The sequence below is a fragment of the Glossina fuscipes genome, unplaced genomic scaffold (genome assembly GCF_014805625.2).
Source record: "Glossina fuscipes isolate IAEA_lab_2018 unplaced genomic scaffold, Yale_Gfus_2 0, whole genome shotgun sequence".
Lineage (NCBI taxonomy): Eukaryota > Metazoa > Arthropoda > Insecta > Diptera > Glossinidae > Glossina > Glossina fuscipes.
Genome location: NW_023998414.1, coordinates 36,432,179 through 36,451,630, shown reverse-complemented (window position 1 = coordinate 36,451,630; position 19,452 = coordinate 36,432,179). Strand labels below are relative to the sequence as shown.

General features: G+C 33.9%; 1 protein-coding gene across 3 annotated transcripts in view; it reads right to left on the bottom strand.

The window, feature by feature from the left end:
- LOC119638873 (dopamine D2-like receptor) overlaps window positions 1-2,827 on the bottom strand; it is a 76,045-nt gene extending 73,218 nt beyond the window's left edge. For 2 of the 3 annotated variants that reach the window (XM_038035956.1, XM_038035981.1), the window contains exon 1: window positions 2,628-2,827. The gene's annotated coding sequence lies outside the window, so the exon portion shown is untranslated. Of the gene's footprint in view, window positions 1-2,447; window positions 2,594-2,627 lie in introns of those variants that run through there. The other variant, XM_038035972.1, reaches the window with a different exon arrangement.
- Window positions 2,828-19,452: the final 16,625 nt, after the last annotated feature.

Sequence of the window (19,452 nt, the reverse complement as noted above, 5' to 3'; positions counted from 1 at the left end):
GTGTGTGTGTGTGTGTGTGTGTGTGTGTGTGTGTGTGTGTGTGTGTGGCTTTGCTTGCATACATAATCTGCGGTTGCACAAGCTTCCATTTAAACTATTCACCATTAAATATATGTACTTGTAAAATATTTGCACACTCTGTCACACTATCTGTCTATCAGATTTTCTTAGTTTCCCGTTTAAGCAGAAAGCATTTCGCCTAACGTGGCAGCAGACATTAAGCATTTAAAATATGCCAAAACTTTTCTCTTCGTGGAAATATTTAATATATGCGTATGTGTTTATATTTAAAAACAAAAAAAAAAAAAAAAAAACAGGGAAAGGCAAACAACTTATGCAAAGTTGACAATAAATTTTTTTTTTTCTTTTTGTTTAATATTCTGCCTTCTAGGTAAATATATACATAAAAAAAACGAGAAAATTATACGCGGCTGTGGTCGAATCTCCTATATGCAACATCGCTATTCTAAGATGGATTAAACCAAAAAAAAAAAAAAAAAAAAAAAAAGAATAAGACAACGCTCTATAATATTATTTAGACGTGGGCGAGTTCTTCTATTTTTGCAGAATAACAGCGCGGACATTTTTTTCGTGGGTCTAGTACAAATTAACGAGTAATAAGCGAAAAATACAATAAGCAAAAAGATTCTCAATTTCTTTTTTTGCGCTGTAGGCATGTGTTTAATCGGTTGGGGTCGGTCTATTGTAAATTCATAGGCGATGCGTTCGTTTATGCGCACGGTAGCACTACACAGCTAGACAGACGAACAGACGAATATGCTTACGTATGTTGCGACTTTAACACTATCATATGTAGAATATATAAACTTTATGGAGTTTTTAAAGCTTGCTTCTAGGCGTTATAAAGGTCTTCACAAAATAAATTTTGATCCATTTTCAAATATCAATCTCCGTGCAAGGACTTGCGATAAGTCGATAACTTAATTTTTGCGACTAAGAGAATGCTTAGAGCAGACATTATACAGACGATCGGCCAGACCGACGGGCGAACATGATTAAATCGATTCAAAATTTGATGTTTATATATAGTTTATGGGGTCTCTGAAGCTCACTTCTTGGCGTTGCAAACGTTTCGACAAAATGAATATACCCCTCATCCTCCTTCAGCGATGGTGAAAAGAAATCGAAGAAGAAAAACTGAAATGTTTACACTCCATAATATTGAATTAGTGTGGCTTTTGGTACAGCCACGGTGGGATCATTCATAGAATATAAGTGAAAAGTTTTCTCGTTGACTTAGTTGCAATGATGAGGAGAAAAAAAGAACGCAAACAAATTCTTTCACTTTCGAAAATCGAGGTGTTCTTAGTGTACATCATACTATAGTCATGACCTTTTAACAGCTACTGATATTTTCAATACCGATTCGCGTCCAAGAATTTCCAAATATTTTTTTTTTCCAAATAAATTTGAAAACGATGTGTGTGTTTTTTTTGACCGGTGGAACGGACGGAGAGGCATGCCTAAATCGATTCAGAATTTGGTATTTTTCTCGCATCTATGCTCTATAAAATGGACAAGAAATGAAGGAATAAAGTTATAACAACTGACAATGACAATCTTTGAAGCCCGCCTTTGAAAACAGTTTAGTATTGAACGCACAGGTTTTAGGGACAATTAGGGTACTTTATGCTAGGTTTACGATTTCGTTTAGTGAAAGGAAGGAAAATGCAAGAAGTTTAGCAAATTTCCGGATTAGAGTTGAACCTGGACATAATAGGTAAAAAGTCAGAGCAATTTTGGAGATAGTAATCCCATGATTGTATATAATCCATAAGAGAGATATTTATGAAAAATTTTTTATAAAATTTTATTCAATTGTTCCGATGGATGTATCACATCCACACTCTTATATATGACATAAGCGATATGTAGTATAAGATGTCATCGATCCTTCAAGACATTTAATTGTGTAAGGTGTAAAAGCGATCAAATAATAATAATAATAATAATAATAATAATAATGGAAATGAAAGTCAATCTGAAAACTTCTAACCAAAAATTTGATAATGATTGGTTGCGTATAATGCTGTTTAAGGTGTTTAGTGGAAAAGTGTTTCGACATCGGTGGCGACAAGCTTTCATACTTATAAGAGTAGCTTTTAAATAGATACATACAACTACGGTTTAGCGGCCTACAACGGCCTGTAACACATACACACTCTTTTACACTGTTATTAAATTATAATGAGGAGCTTACTACTGCTACGTTCGATAATTGCACTTATGTGGTCTATAGAAATTTGGCGAATTCTTCAAGCGATTTTTATTTATTTATTTATTTATTTATTTTTTTTTTTTTTGACTACAACCTTTATATATGTATTATTCTCCCTAATCGAGTGCCGAGCATATACGCATACGTGAAATAGTAATAGTAAGTCATTAATTTTAATCTTCAATTTGAGAAAAACCTATAAACTAACCTAATTGGATCTTTCATAATGAATCGAGCGTTGCGTGCAGATCTATTGTAAATGAATAGAGAAATCTTTGTCGTTGCACATCAACGTTAATGATTATATTAGCAAGGAAACTTTTAAATATTCTTAAATTTCTTATTATTTATATTGTATTTAATAATAAACAAAATAATACACACATACATATTAACATTATTATATCGCTTATATATACATATATATGTATATCTCAGTCGAATGTAGTACGATGCGTGATCCGTTATTATACGATGCCGCTTAAAATTGATTACAATCGTTTCACAAGAGATTTTTGATTATGTTTGATCTAAAAGACTTTTTATTTTTTTATTTATATTTTAATCCTAATGCTACCGACACTGCAAAATAATTCATTATTTATCCTTAAAAGTCACAAATATGTTTATATATATATTTATTTATATTTTTATATATATATATATATATTTTTTTTTTTTTTTTTTTTTTTTTGATTTATCACAATTCACTTTAAATTATATAAATCGGTTTTAGTATTACTGTTCAACACTTGCATTACACATACTATACAACTTTGTATCTTAGGTTCACATATATTTATGTTTATGCGTCCATTGGTGTGTGTGTTATTTTCTTTCACTTTGGAAAGAATATTGTTAACTAATGGTATTGGTGCGTTTCTTATTTAATATATCCGTTGGCACGTGCAGACGTGTTCAGATTTCATAACCAACTGTCATAGCGCAGGTATTACGACCACAGCATTTGTGTATCCATGAGATTCAATTTCTTTTTTCTTTTTTTTTTTCTTTTTTCCTTTTACGTACTTTTTTTTTTTCTTTTTTTGTTTTCTTGAATTTACCAATTTTTGTTTTTGCAATTTGTTGAATGATACTCGACCGAAATTAGCTCTCCAAGCGTTTGTTTCGAATCTGTTGAACTTGAAAGCTTTTCTTCTTTAACAAGAGGGTGGCATTCACGCCCACTCTAACAGGCACTCTTCAAATTTGCAATTTTTCTCTTATAAAAATTGGAATTTTCTCTTATTCGCGCAAATTAGTTTTATCCTAATATCGTATTACACGATTTGCATAGCTTTAATACGTATTTCTTTTTGCCTTTTTATTCAATCATCAAAACTAACTGAACGCCGCACATCGCAGGATTAACCTTATTAGGCTTAATAGAAAACACATTAAAAATGTGTAGGGTAATTGTGATGATGCAGCTGCCTATCGAGATTGCAAATTCATCGAATTTTCAGCGGAAATATCATTAGCACAACTCCGTTTTGTACCTGTATATCGATAAAGGACAAAATCGGTCTAACGTAATTGCAGTAACAACAGATCAAAAATTAAAGTGATTTAAAATGATTTTAAGCTTTTTCGTTCCGAAATGTTACTTCACCTTACCTTTCATAATTTTGCAATTTTTCCAATTCAATTGAAATTTCGTATGAATAATGAAGATTTAAAATAAATTTATGTCACAGGATATCGTGCGATAACGCGCGATATCGCATGCGATGTTTCTCTAATGTTTAACTAATATATAATATGTACTACTATGTCCGAAAAATACAATGAATTTACTTTTAAACCCAAAAATTGTTACTCACTCTTTGAAGTCAATTTCATCGCCTTCGCAAAAGTGCTCAAAACATATTTCTTGTTAAAAATTTGGAGTGACGGAAGGAATTCGTAGTGTACAACATCACCATAATTGAAAAAAATTATTAACATTAACTTGATTTTTGGGTGACTTTTCCGCGGTTTTTTTCGTTCTTGACTCGATATCCGCGCGATTTTACACGATAACGCCCACACGCCTACGGAACGAAAGTTCAACACATACACCATACAAATATTGCCTTTAATTCTGAAAATAGAAAAAATCAGCCGCGCCCAGCCAATATGATAGATCATGAAAATTTAGTTCTTTAGTCTTTTTAAGGATAACGGTGATGGGTATAAAAGATTGGGTGGCAAACGAATTTTTTTTTTTTTTTTGATATGACCAATCAGCCAGGGGATGCACCCTATTCACAGAGGAGTAAGGAAAGAGCCATAAAAATATGGAGATGGTGGCCGCAACCTAATCGATGTTAGGACACTATCAGTGATAGTGTTATGCGCCTCGCTGACTGAACACTCACTACAACTGTCAAATGGTCTCAATAAAAATTCGTATTGGAATACGTACAATTTATTATTATTAGTATATCTTTCTATTAAACGATTAATAATCTTAAATAAATTAATGTGAAGTCTAGCTTCACGTAGGTTAAAGGAGAAGATAGAAACGGTTAAGACAATGAAAATTATTTCCGCTATGCGGATGCAATTGTATTATTATAAGTGAAGTTAGGTTTTTAAATGCGTTGCTAATCCGCCTGAGTGACCGAGTTGGCAACAGTCGCGATTATCAACTCGATGGTCATAGCTTCAAAGCTCAAAGCGGTAGAGTTTTTAGTAAAGCCGAAAAGCTTTGATATGCTAGCGCGTAGAATTTATTCTCTGCTTTGCTGTAATAAATGAGATTAAAATTAAAATGCTCTCGTACTGTAATTGACAAGAAATATCATATTGCACTTATCATTATCTGTTTGCTGCAAAATGCGAACAGATTCCTTATATTAAAAAGCAAAGAAACCGCAATGAAAATTCTTTCATGGAAAACGAACGGCGTTTATCGGAAAATAAAAATAAGCAAAAATTTTGCTGCGTATTTTGCTGTCAATTTATTAAACACAAAATAAGAGCAACGTACTATTCATGGATTATGTTAAATTAATTCGTTTAAGTTGTAAAATGACACTAATTGCAAAATGATTCATTGATCACTATCGATTTGAAATTGAAAGATTCTAACACTCTCGTAGCAGCCGTTAAACGATTGAATAAAACAATACTGTCGACAAGTTCAGAAAACCAATATTAGTTTCTCTCTAAATTATTTGGCCTTTTATGAAACAACGGTATATTAAGTTTGTTCGGATGTATGAAACAGCCAAAAGGATTTAAGATCGATCCATCTTTCATAGTATCTCAGCTTCTCTGTCCGTCTGTCCGCTTTGTTTTCTTGAGTTCAACGTATGGGTCGCAATTTTTGCGATATTTTCACGTGTTTTCGCTCAAGGACGAACACTATTGAAAATCTCTCATCTTATTTTGAATATAATTGTATTAAGCGAAATAGTGTGGAGTATTCAACAGCCGGCCAAAGTCCATTATAATGCTTTTTTTGTTTATTTTTTTTTTTTTTTTTTTTGTAATTTTGTGAACATTTTACTTCAATCGAGGCAAATAAATCTCTGATAGCGAATTTATGATGACACGAAAAATGATATCAATGATGATATGTTTTAGATGGTGATATCTTAAAGGAAAAAAAAGTAGGGAAACTCTGCTAACTTAAATTGTCTATATTCGTAATTTGATTCATTAAATAAATTTATATTTAAAGATAATAAAAATAGTACTTACGGATAGTAATTAAAAAACACACTCTATACCATTTCCCATATACTTATAATATGTTATGAGCTTCTCTTCATAATGGATTTTTAAATTTAAGTTTACATTTTAAGAGAACAAAGTTAATCGAAAGTTCTCGTCAGTTCTCTTTTTATATATATGCATGCGCAGCGAGTATGTATTTAAGGTACAGGATAAAATTTGCTCTCAATTTTGTTTATAAATAACAAGAAATCGCATAAAAAGTCCACTCTCTCTCTCTCTCTCTCTCTCTCTCGCTCGCCCGCTTTTTCGCTATTGTAAAATGAGACATATTGAGTTTGCACTTCTTTACACTTCGTAAACATCAAAGAAACACAGTTTTATTGTATGTGCGAAACTCACTTACACACTTGCACGAATAGTCTTTCATTTCTCTTATAGCGATATAAAAATTGCAAATTGAATGAGAAGGACTTCAATTATGTTGTGCTGTGTAGATGTGCGTGCAAAGTGTAGTGACAACATATCGGAAACAAATCTAGATATCAGCAGAGGAAGTAAATTATATTCATACGAATCGCTCGATTTTCTTCCTCTATATACATATATATATATATATATATATATATATATATGTATTATTGAACAAGTATTAAAATATATTTTCAATTTCACAAAGAAACTCTCGATTTCGATATTCGGCCGCATATATGTGCGAACCTATTAAATTCGGAATTCGGGGTACGAACTGTGCAACAAGTTATTTACAATCTATACATCTATACAAATGGTTGCGCACATCGACATTATATGCGATAATATTTTATATCATTTCACGAAGTTTATCGCTCAAGCAAAATATAATATTTATTTTCGAAAATCTTTTTTCTATGAGTTGAACTGAGTGCAATAGTGTGTGTGCGCGTATGCTGAAGCTTGCGAGAAAAGTTTATTTGACAGTAAGTGTAAGAATGTAAAGTTTATGCAAAAATTGTAATCAAGAAGACCGTATATCTCTTTGCTTTTCTCATTTGAAATTTCCCTAAACCCGATTGATAATATTAAGAGAAATGTATTTGAATGAATTTGGCCTTAAAGCTCAATTTTAACTCAACTTGAATATCAATATCGGAACAATATTTTTTTATTTTTTTGTTTTTTGATAAAGTTAAAGATTAAGTATTAGCTGGCTTTGTGAGTGAATGAAAACTCAAAGTATATTTATGCAATAATTTATTGATCAGAACAACAATTAGTTGTTGACAAAATATTTTTTTCTCTGTTGTGCTGCTCATCTCTACACTTTTGTATACTATTCTATTTGCACTTTATTGCTCATGTCGCTCATGTTACTTGTTTAAATTTTTGTTCAATGAAAAATTTACCAAATCATCTTAGAGATGTTTTCTGCCCGCTTAAAAGCTAATCGTGAGCAAAATATGGCATAAAGTCGAACCAACGGAGTGTGCTGGAGGTTATCTGAAATCGCAATTGGCTAAGCTTACTTGCCGCTTAATATAAACCGTTTTGATTGAGTTCATTTTGAAGCTTTGTAACGCATTTGCGTTTATTGTTCTTCTGTTACTGAAAGGTTTAGCATCCAAAAATATACCGCACGGATTAGGTGTATATATTTTTGATCAACTCAGAATTCTGCGTCCATATAGTCACCATTTGTTTATTCATCAGTTTGCTCTGCTGCCTATCGGATTCGAAACACTCACGGTACCAAAATTCGAAGTTCGGTATATACGCTGCGCTCGTTGTTGATAGCTATATACCGAGATCGGATCCAGGATTGATAAACAATTAATTTACAATTCATGACAGATCGTAGTCCGAAGTTTAAAATAAAAAAAAAATTATCCGAATTCAATTCCCAAACGTTGCGCTCGATCCCCTTAGATAAAAAAGAATTTACTTCAAAACACGTCGCAAATATTGCTTAAGATCAACCTAAAAACTCTTATAGCGGTTAACGGTTATAGCTGACCCGTTCACGTTTAACAAAATGTATTGCAATTATATCATTTGTTGAAGTAGTAGTAGTAGTAAGGCTGAGGTATCTTTCAAACATGAATTCGTAGCAATTATGATTTGACAAAGGGTTACTGAATATTGCACAGAGCGAAATTCTCACTCATTTATTTCACGTGTTTCAATGTCTTACTAATGGGAAATTGAAGAGAGACCCTATCTGCCAGTTAAACGCAGTCGAGATGAATCTATTTTCGCCAGTAAATCGTTCGATTAAATAGCTCATACAACTACTTTTAACAGATAGATGTGGGACCGAGGGACGGACATATGCCTACAATCCGCTTTGCAATTTTTATAGATTGAATTGTGTTTGTAACAAAGACACGTTGCTGAATATAATCACATTATAGTCTTTTATTTTATTGGGTTACGTGTGTGGTAAACAAACGAACAGGAAGAACCCGCATCGTAATCAGGAAGCTTTACATATATAATATGTAGAACAAGCAGAACACAACTTAAACTTAGCATCATTTGTTGGAACATCGTTTGTCGCGCAATTATCAAAATCAATAATTAGTTGTTGTTGTTTCCTTTCAGAGCACTTTATCAATTGCGAGAGACTAAGGCAAATAACTACGTATGCCTGTATGTGTATACATTCCTTTATTTCTATTCACATATTCACATATTAATTAGTATTTAATAAGAATTGTTTCTAACATTAGTTCGAAAGCGAACGATAAGCACAAGTGAATAACGTTACTTTTGCTAATTACGATAAGGAAGGACTGCGTCTACTCGTACAACAACAAAGTAAATGAAAATATTGGAACGCTTGGACTTTTCGCAATACCATCTGTATAATTATTTGCCAAAGATTATGTATTATAACGTATTGTAACTGTCTTTTGTGAATTTTACATTGTTGTTCAACTCCTTCTGAAATTATGTTCGTACCGATGAAATGCGACTCTTATGTTAGTATTGGTTTTATTTATAATTTTTAGAGGATCTATTTAGAAATTATTTGCAGGCACTTGAATTTACAACACTTCAATTCTCGCTCAAGTCGTGTCCGTTCGAATATTCCAATTCAAATCTCTTGACTGGACTCACTTTCCTTTGCACAAATATCCTGCTTATATACTCCATTGCAATCGCTTTGTGTTAATCCTTTTTTTTCGCCAAATTTTCTACTAATCTTCTTTTAATCTTTTCAGGTGTCCTCAGCTGTATGAAGCAGGGCAAGTTTTATGTATGTGCATTTGACTTTCCATTTCTATGGAATTTAGTTTCTTAGAAGATCGACTCGCTTACATGAAAACTCAAATCATCAAATGCGGGATGTTTGTAACAACATAGTACGTGTCCTCTCAACTTGATGAATGCTGATAGGCTGATGAATTCACAATTTTCAAACTGCTGGCTTTGGTAAACTTAACGTAAATTTTGATCTTCCAGTAGCTAAAGAATTGTTGCGCCTATGATAGCAATTTCTTGGCTTTAACAACAGGCTAAGCAGGATCGGGACACAAAATTAATGCCGCATTAAGAATGAGGTACAACAAATAGAGATAATTTTAATACAAAATGGAGCATCTGTCTGTGTAGAATAATGGGCAGGAGTTAATGTTCTGCGCAACAGAATGACGGAATATGCGTTCGAAGGGTGGCAAGAAACAATGCTGTTGTCAGATGTTTTCAACCTTAGCTTTAACTCCTTTAATAAAGTTTATAATAGCAACACTCTATAGTTTAGCGATTCCAGTTTCCGTTACATGATTGCAAAATTAGAAACAAGTTAGAACATTATAATCGAGCAAGGTCGAGCATTAGATGAACTACATTACTTCGCCTAGTACAGTTATTCACTCATTCTGATAGTAACGTCTCAATAATTAAATGTTACTGTCATGAGAGCCTAATTATCGGAGGATGCTCCAAAGGTCACGTGACTTGATCCACAATTTGAAAATTTAATTTATTTCCAAAAAGAAATTTATTTATCAGTTTCCGTCATAAAAAACTAGAAATGATTCTCTCTCTCCCTATAAGGACTTGATCTTCATGATAACTCTTATATACGTTAGGGTTTAAAGAATAGATCTACGAGTTCCAAATTCCCTACCGTTAATTGTTTTGGGAAATTTGCTACTGTGAACGAATTTTCATAATAAAATTTTCAAAATTAAATATTTTTCTAAAGGGGTTAATACTCGTGAGCAATTCTATATGACGTGGAGCGTATTTAGTTCATATTTGGTCCACTTAATTTTTATTTCAAATGGCAGATAATGAGCAAATTTCCATCACAAAACATTTACAATTAGACCTTAGAATCCCAATATGCGGCGGTATTAGTCAGAAAATAGACTTACTTGATCCAAATTCGGTTAAGTTGATTTCTTTATCAGTTTACAATTATGAATTAAATTTCACCAAAACATATTGAAAATTACACTTTTTTTTTTTAACACATAAGGATTCAGTTTCCGTGGGAAAGGGGTATATGAGAGGGGACTCAAAAAATTGTTCGAACTGAACCAAATTTTTCTTACCAATTTAGAATGTCGAACTAGTGTTACACAGCAGCCTTTGTTGAGTAAATTTAAAAAATTGCAATAGAGTTAGCCCGGAAAATGGACTAATCCGAATCATTTTCAATCACATTCATCCATGGGTCAAAGCATGTCAGTATACCAATTTTCATCGATATAGTTTAAAAGTTTCTACTCTGCGATGATCAGATGGTTAGACTGACAGAGGGACAAACAAGCTTAGAAAATGATTATCAATCGATCGGTATAATAAAAGATGGGTTTATCTTAAGCTCTTCTGCGTGTTCCATAACATCTGTACAAACTTAATATACATTGTACACTAAGCGATGTAGAGTATAATAAAAGTACTCCCAATATATATATATATATATATATATATGTATATGTATATGTATATTCTCAATGCCACCTATATTCTATTTGAGTGTTAATACAATTTTAATTTATATTGAAAAGTTTAATACCTCAACAAAGAAGTAATAATAATAATATATAGGATTTGATTATAATCGCAATAATATATGCACGTAATATAATCATTTGCAAAAAAAACATAAAAACTAAGCTAACAACCTAACAAATTACGCAACTCATAAAATTTTATATTCCGTATAATTAACTATTTATGGGCAAAAATGATAAAAGTAGCAGTCGCAGCATTTGCAATGTCAGCAGTGGCAATAAAATTTACAGAAGCATGAGACAATTTTAATTTGCAATTAATCCAAGGAACATACTAACCAACCAACACACAACACACAACACATAACACATAACACATAACACACATATATAAATGCATGCATAGAGGCATGCATTTGGTATGCGATAGGTATAGGCTGGCTCTGCTATGTAAATCCGATATTTGGGCGAGCGAACTGGGACATAGAGAGTCAGTAGTGAGATTATAATTTTAGATAATATGCAGACAATAACTATTTGCATGCATGATGAATGTGATATAAAATATATGGGTTATAACAACAGTACAACAACTCGTACATTAGCGCATTTTGTCTACAATTATTATAAACAGTGACATATTACAGTTTATAGCTGATATATATGTAACATGTATTATGTAACGGCCACCGCCATAATTAGATGTTTTTAAATGAAAGCATGGAAAGCATATGAAAATAAAAGAGGAGACGAGAACTTACATTTTTTATTTGATGCGTAAGCAGGCTATTAGTGCCAGCATAACAAAGTAACCGGAAAAACTGTCATTTTTGATAATAAAAAAGCCCTAAAGGACGAAACGAAAACAAATAAATAAAAGATTAGTGAAGAAGAATCTCTCTGATCTATATCTTATATAATGTTATGCTAACGATAACTGAGCGAGGTTTTTCAAGTCAACATAAACTTTAATTAACAACTGTGCGCAACTGTGCGTTGAGAAATATAATCATAGAAAATATACGAATAAAATGTTGCCATCGGCCACAATCGATCAAACAAAATTCTGCCGATCCCCCGTACAATGTTAAACCATTAAGCAACGTAGCTAGGCTAGCTTAGGACTATAATCGGCCCTTACATATTCCATTAGATAATCGTATCGATTCTATTTGATTTAAATCACTTCAAGTTATCCGTAAAAATGATGCGCATTATTTGGATTTTTTTACTTCATTACAGGAATCAGTTTTAGCCGCTTATAAGTTCGAACAAGAACAGCTTGTCTAAGATGAATTATTTTTTCGGCTTAACACTGGACGTAAGAATATAGATTGCAATTTAGAGGAACCATCAATGTCAAGGGTCCACGGCGCGTTCCCTTTTGATCAGTTATCAGTGTAGCAAGAATTAGTTTAACCTTAAAGAAACTAAATACTTAGGAACATGATTTCGCCATGTTGCCGCCCGATTTCATTACAAAGCTCTTTCGCTGAACGTTAGTGAATTGAAATGTGCCAAAATTTCCGTCCTGTTCAAAAGACATCATCTTCCTTACGATTAGTAGTGATCTCATTTGACGAAAAGTGTGTCCTTTCGTGGATAGTTTCGCATCCTCCACGCTTGAAGAAACCATTTTTCTATCCGGCGAGCATTCGAAGGGCAATTCGCCCAACTCTACCACAGCTTATACAAGTTATTAACGAACCAAAGTTAAATCAAGCTCTCCTGACTCAGACAACATCATGGCGAAAATGTAATGTGCTTTGAAGATCTTATTATACATTTTAATGCCATCTTCCGCACTAGATACTTTCCATCATGTTGGAAAAAGTGTACTATCATCATGATATTTAAAAAAGGAAAAGACAAGAACTTAGTAGAATCTTACAGGCCCATAAGCTTATTGCCGGTTATCTCCAACCCGTTTGAAAGAATATTACTGAATGATATGACCCCTATCGTAATGCAAGTGATATAATTCCACAATACAAAGGTGGGTTCAGGCAATTTCATGGAACCATTAAACAAATTCATCGCATCGTACGGGAAGCATTTGAAAGGAAAGAGCATTGTTCAGCACTTTTTATTGATATATCTTAAGCGTTTGATAGAGTATAGCACGGAAGACTCTTCTATAAAATTCGTGATAACTTACCCCTTAATACACACGCCTGGTTAAGAAGTTATTAGTAAGAATCAATCTCTCTATCACCAGACGTCCCATTAGGCAGCATTTTAGAATCAACTCTCTATCTGTTGGATACAGAAGACACGCCGATCCACTATCTTACGCCCATATTTGCAGATGACCGAGCAATTATAAGCATACATCCGAACCAAATGACGCGGTTAAGACAAATTCAAAACCATATTACCATCGTAGAGTAGTCGCTTCAAAAGTGAAAAATAAGCGTTAAACCCGCAAAACGTCTGGACGTTATGTACTCTTTACTCCTAGAAAAGAAACTTAAACTTCAATAACAATCCTTAATGTTGCAATGGAATCCACTTAAATTCGATTCAGTATATAAGCGCGAAGTTAATCCAAATAAAATTGAAAATGAAAGAATGGCGGACTTCGTCTTGAAGTAATGAAGTGTATCTACACAATGCTGGCACAAAATCAATACAAGCCTACGGAATTCAATTATGTCAAACAGCCTGCTCCGCCAACGTGGTACATAACTATATCAAATATGCAGAGGAACTTAAATATTCCGATCATAATAGACGTAATTAAGAAAAGTATCGCAACGCATGTTACTAAAATCCTAAGCCATCCGAATCCTTTTGCTCGTTTTCTTTCCTTAACGGAGAGATATGCTCGTTGAAAACACAATGTCATTACAGACTTAATAAATTGAAAAGTGAACTCAAGCAAGATGATCTCTATTCTGATATTCATCGCCAGGCTTAAATTAAATACGAGATGTTAACACTTATTTTAAATTCCGTTAATATGAAGATTAAAAAAACACAATAGACATTGTACCCCCGAGCAGTCGACATGGATTATATAATCTGTCAAAAAAATGTAAAATACATTGCCAGGTTATAGGCAATGCTATGAATGAAAGTCTTTCATCGGTTTTAATTTTTATATTTTACTCCACTTGTGGAGTTTGTGCGAACGCATACAACATCGACAAGGACTTGAGATAGACCCACCTATTATTATACTGATCGATTCAGAATCATTTTCTCAATCGATTTAGGCTTGTCTGTCCATTTCTTCGCCTTTTTTTTTGTTTTTTTTTTTGCAAACTTACAAATCGCAATTTTTGTAATATTTTAGTGACGTTGCGTACACCGATGTGTTTTGGCCCAAGGACAAACAATCACTTTTTGATTGCTGTTTATACAATGCCTTATTTCGAAAAGTCATTACACGAACGCCAGTATTCGATGACCTCGTGTAGACCAGTTAAGGGTGTAGGTCGTGCTCTATCATAGTGTTTTTTTGTTTTTTTTTTTTTTCAATTTCACACCTAAAGAGGAAGGAAGGAAGGAAGGAAGGAAGGAAGCAATATCATCATCACAATCAAACATCAAGTGAAGCGAGGATGTACCGGTGCGAAATTACGAATCCGTTTAGATTTTGATATTGTACAACAAACTACGACTTAACCGCGCAAACAATAAACAATTGATTAACGCTTTAACTATGTATGACGAGTATACTCGTCGATAAAACAAGTTGAATGCAATTTTTTTTGTCGTTTTCGTAAAAAAAATACAACTAAAGACCTTTCAAAAAGCATAATAAAATGTTATCCCTTTTTTAAAAATGTTAAGCTTTATAATGTAAATTTTGTCACAAATTTGTATTTGTATAGCATAACTACTTACTGCTTACTATACTGGTATGCGGGATAAAAATGAACATTTTTCAAAAAAAAAAAAACAAGATTTAACGCTTGATATTTCCTCATAAATAATATTTCATTTCACAGTTTGGCAACTTTATCCTGTTTACATACTTTATAAACGAGTATATTCGTTATATGTGAAGGATAGGGAAGGGAGCAGTAACATTTAAAGGTTTAATATATCTATGCTGACAGATAGTTAATAAAATATTTACTTTACTTTGCTGTGCAACGATTATCCATAATTTTTTGCACAATTTTCTATTTGATTCGATCTCTAAACTCTCTTTAAAAGAAATGTATTCTAAAATGAAGCAATTGTTAGATAACTTCGTAAAGGGAATATTTTACTCGTTAGCCTCTGCATTAATGATAACATGTTTCATATATAGTAGTAGAGTATGTATTTGGCTGTGGCTGTAGTGTGACCAGAGAGAAATGTTTTTAAGCACCGGCAGAAGGCAATTGAAATGGCATGGCATGGAATTTATAAATTGCGATACTGAAATTGCAATCCAATAGCAACTTGTGCATACATTACCTGTCAAGTGTATCAATACTACATTATTATGTTAAAAAATTATATTTAATCTCGATTTTCATTCATTTCACACACCACCGTCAATCACTTATATAATCATTTGTTATAATCTACACCAAATATGGTACAAGAGTGTATTAACTTTGCGAGGAAGTATACAAAGACAGTAATTCTATGCTTGCCTATTCGTTTGTCTGTCCGCGAACAATGATGAAATTTAGGACGAAAGCTATTGAAAATTGTTCGAATCGCATTATCTCCTTCAACTATTTTTGCATATAAGTTCTGATTTTGAAAAGTCATTATTTGCGTATTAGGCGAAACGATGTAGGGTATTTAAATGTAAGCGGTGGTGCCCTATAGCGCTTTAATAAGCATGTTTACTGTACCACACGGTATAATAATATAGAGGGTATCATTATACGCCATGTTATTTAACAAAACACATTCGAAGTTTAGTCGCAATCGAAAGAAAAAAAAATAAAAAGCTGTTCACGGCATTTAACTCACACCAACACGTTCCAAAGCCGAATGTCGAAAACAAATCTATATTTATATTACATTAACGGATAATGCCATTGCGCCTTGTCTCTCGACGTCTTGCAAACATTTCCATAAATTTAAAATATGCCCTATAGTGGGTACAAAAAATTGCAGACAGTATCGAAAGTAACTTTCGATGCTCACCAACCGTCCGTTCTTTTGCTGTAAATACGATATATTTGTGATTTGAAGAAAGTAATTTTGTTTTGGCACTTCTGTGGTCGCAAGGGCTATCAAAAAGTCTCGTAACATGCATTTTTAATGACATGATGATAGAAAGGCTTTCGCATACTTTAGAAACGAATTCATTGCTGTATTCACTTAAGTCTCGTGATCGATATTTTTGAACAGAAGTTACGATTTCCTTTAGCGGATAGGCATGAAAGAGCTTAAAACGATCCGGTGTCAACGCGTTTCGACTTGACGTACGCAAAAATTTAATGCCAATCACTATGTCTCTTAAGAGAGCAGCGCATACTCTTGCAGTTTGAACGTTTTCGATTTCCGATTGTTCTCATTGCAACAATAAAAGGCACACACACGCTATTAATCTCTTCTAGGAAGAAAATTGAGAAAGTGACTATCCAAGTCGGAGACACGAGAATACAGTCTCAAGAAGCAATAAAATACCTAGGAGTGATGATAGACTGCAGACTCTCGTTTAAACGCCATCTGCAATACACGGGCGAAAAGGCAGCGAACGTTGCAAAGTCGTTGACGCGCTTACTGCCAAACTTGCGTGGCCCTAGGCAAGACCGTAGGAAGCTGATCGCAGATGTGGTAACGGCGACAATAATGTGCGGCTCTTTTGTGTGGAACAAGGCTTTCGCTATCCCGTCTTACACGAGAGACATACAAGTAGCTTACAGGCTATGCGCTCTAAGGGTGTGCGCCGGATATCGGACGGTGTCGGAGCACGCGGCCCTGGTTATCGCTGGTATGATGCCAATCGATCTGCGTGGTAAAGAAAGTCTGTATAGAGCCGAATTTCGCAGACTGCCAGCTGAAGCGGCTAAGCAGCGAGTAAAACAGCGGGAGTGCTGGAGCAGAGCAGGTAAGGGTAGGTGGACGCATCGACTCATACCAGACTTACGGCCCTGGGTGAATAGGCAACATGGTGAGGTCGACTTTTATTTGACCCAAGTATTTAGCGGCCATGGTTGTTTTCGGTCCTATCTGAATAGATTTAAAATAGAGCAGGACCCATTACGTAGTTTTTGTAAGTGCATAGAAGACGCTGAACATGTTTTCTTTGTCTGTCCGAATTACTATAACGAACGACAGAGACTACAGACGGAAATTGGAGTGTTACCTCTCCCCGACAATCTTGTGACAAATATGTTGCATGACCTCAAAATATGGAAGGCCGTAGAAATGTTCGCCGCAAACATTATGCGTAAACAAAGACACGAAGAGCGCCATCGTAGGCTTTTAAGTAGTGCCTAAACAGCTACCTTCCCTGTGAAGGTATACCTAAACGGTCGTGCCACAGGGTAGGGAATAGGAGAGGTGGTTTTTAGCGGGTCAAAGTCTCGCACTGCCCTAAAGGGCGCCTTTTGATGGTCCTCCACCTCACAAAAAAAAAAGAAAAAAAAAACACACACACATACACACACACACACTAAATAAAAATGCATCGATACTAGAAGAAGAAGAAGAAATAATCGGGCATTATGAGTAAAAGCTATGCGATCGATTAAAAACAAATCTCTTCCGATCTAAAAATATGTAAAAAATTTCTTTTTTTGTGTATCCTGGTAAAAAAAATAACGTGACTGGCCACCTTAATGCTTTTATTACATTTTTTTTCTCATAATTTTAATGCAAATGATATAACAATGGCACGCAAAGTTGCAAAGTTAACAGTATGTACTTCTGCCACGGTTACTGTCGTTATTGTTAGTCGTACGCTAACAAACGTTGTATGCATTTTTGCATAACTACTTACATGTGTTGACAACTATTGCTAAAAGTTATGCCACATAAAAATTTATGAGCATATACGGAACAATTTGCGATGGACAATTATGTAAATTTTACGCTTTAGACTTAGTGTTTATTTGGTCGTTTGTTCGTTAATAATTCACTTGAAAATTGTTCGCCCTGGTGGTTAAGCATCATCCTGGATATGAAATTTAAATTATTACATTTTTTATGAGAAAATATATACCTGTACCTATATACGTACACTTGCTATCTTGAAGAAAATGCATAATGTCGTATCGAAAAGCCATTGAACTTTGTAACTGTCCAAGTCGTACTATTGCGTAAGTTCAAACTCAATCAAAACTCATAAACGGCTTCATGCGAATTGCTTTCGCTGAGGCGTAAATCTAAAATTTATAAAATATGCAGACTTTGGATATTACATTAAATATTAATTTGTCTAATGCTTCGCCGAAAGGACTTTGATTCAACTATTTTCGAAAGAAAGATAATCGCATGCATTTATGCTGCAGTGAATTAAAGATATTAGTCGCACAGACGTCGACTACAATTCACGGTATAATTCGTATGCTATCAGAAGAAAAAGCCGAATACCGAAGCGCATGTCGCACCGAAAATTTAGCTATCAAATGATTTCCGTTTATCCTCCATGGCTGTAGCTTGGCATCAGCCTAATTTCGATTTTGCGAGCCATTATTCAAGTATTAGTCGCATTAGCCTCAAAGCAGCCGTCAGCAAAATTTAAAAGATAGATTTCTCATATTGCATACACCTGCAGCATATCACGTTAGCTTAACATACGAAGCGAATATTTCGTCGTTAGAGGTGTATTGACTTTCTTTGTCGGACAGACTTACAACATATATATGCTATTGCTTTGTTCGTACCGCAAGTCTCGATTAAGCTTCAGTTATCGCGAAATTTCTAGAAGCGCCTTTCCAAAATACAAGGCAGATAGATAAATATACGAAATTTCACTTTCGACCAAAATCTCTTTCAAGATAGATTTTCCTTGAAAGACTTGAAAGAAAATATTAGCACAAGATTATACTCTCAAGGCCAATTAAGACAGTCGGTCCTTGCAAAAAAGAGGAAATCTCTTTCAATAAATATTATCCTTCGTCCATTTTATGGTTTGATTACTTTGCCGGCGGGATAGATTAGCCACACTCGTACGCCAATCGTGCAAACCCCAATTGCTTGTCACGCAGTCATCTAAAACCGCGTATTATACTTAAGGACACTTTGTCGAAAGTAATTCCCCTGCTTCTGCTATAACCTGCGGATTAATACATCAATGACTCTATAATTTAACGACTGCAATAATTTAGTTAGTTAGTCAGTTCTATTCGTCCAATCGTCGTTGCGCACAATCGTGAAAGCTTCGCGCTGAATAAGAACCTAACACCTAAGCAAACGAAGTTTAAAGGAATTTTTTGCTTTTCAAAAAATTTCATTTCAAGCCACAATATGCGCTGAGGACAGTAAATAATAAAAATATTTGTTTTTTATTTTATCTGTTTTGCAAAAGTTTTCATATAGTTTACAAAAATTCCATCAGACATTTCGCAGTAGGCAATAAAAATTGTATAAAATGTACTTGAAGAAATCTCTTCTGGTGTGATAAGTAAAAATCGAATCACTTTGAAAATAAAAAAATTAAATAAAGTTTTCCTGCTGCGTTACTGATTGCATTAGCAA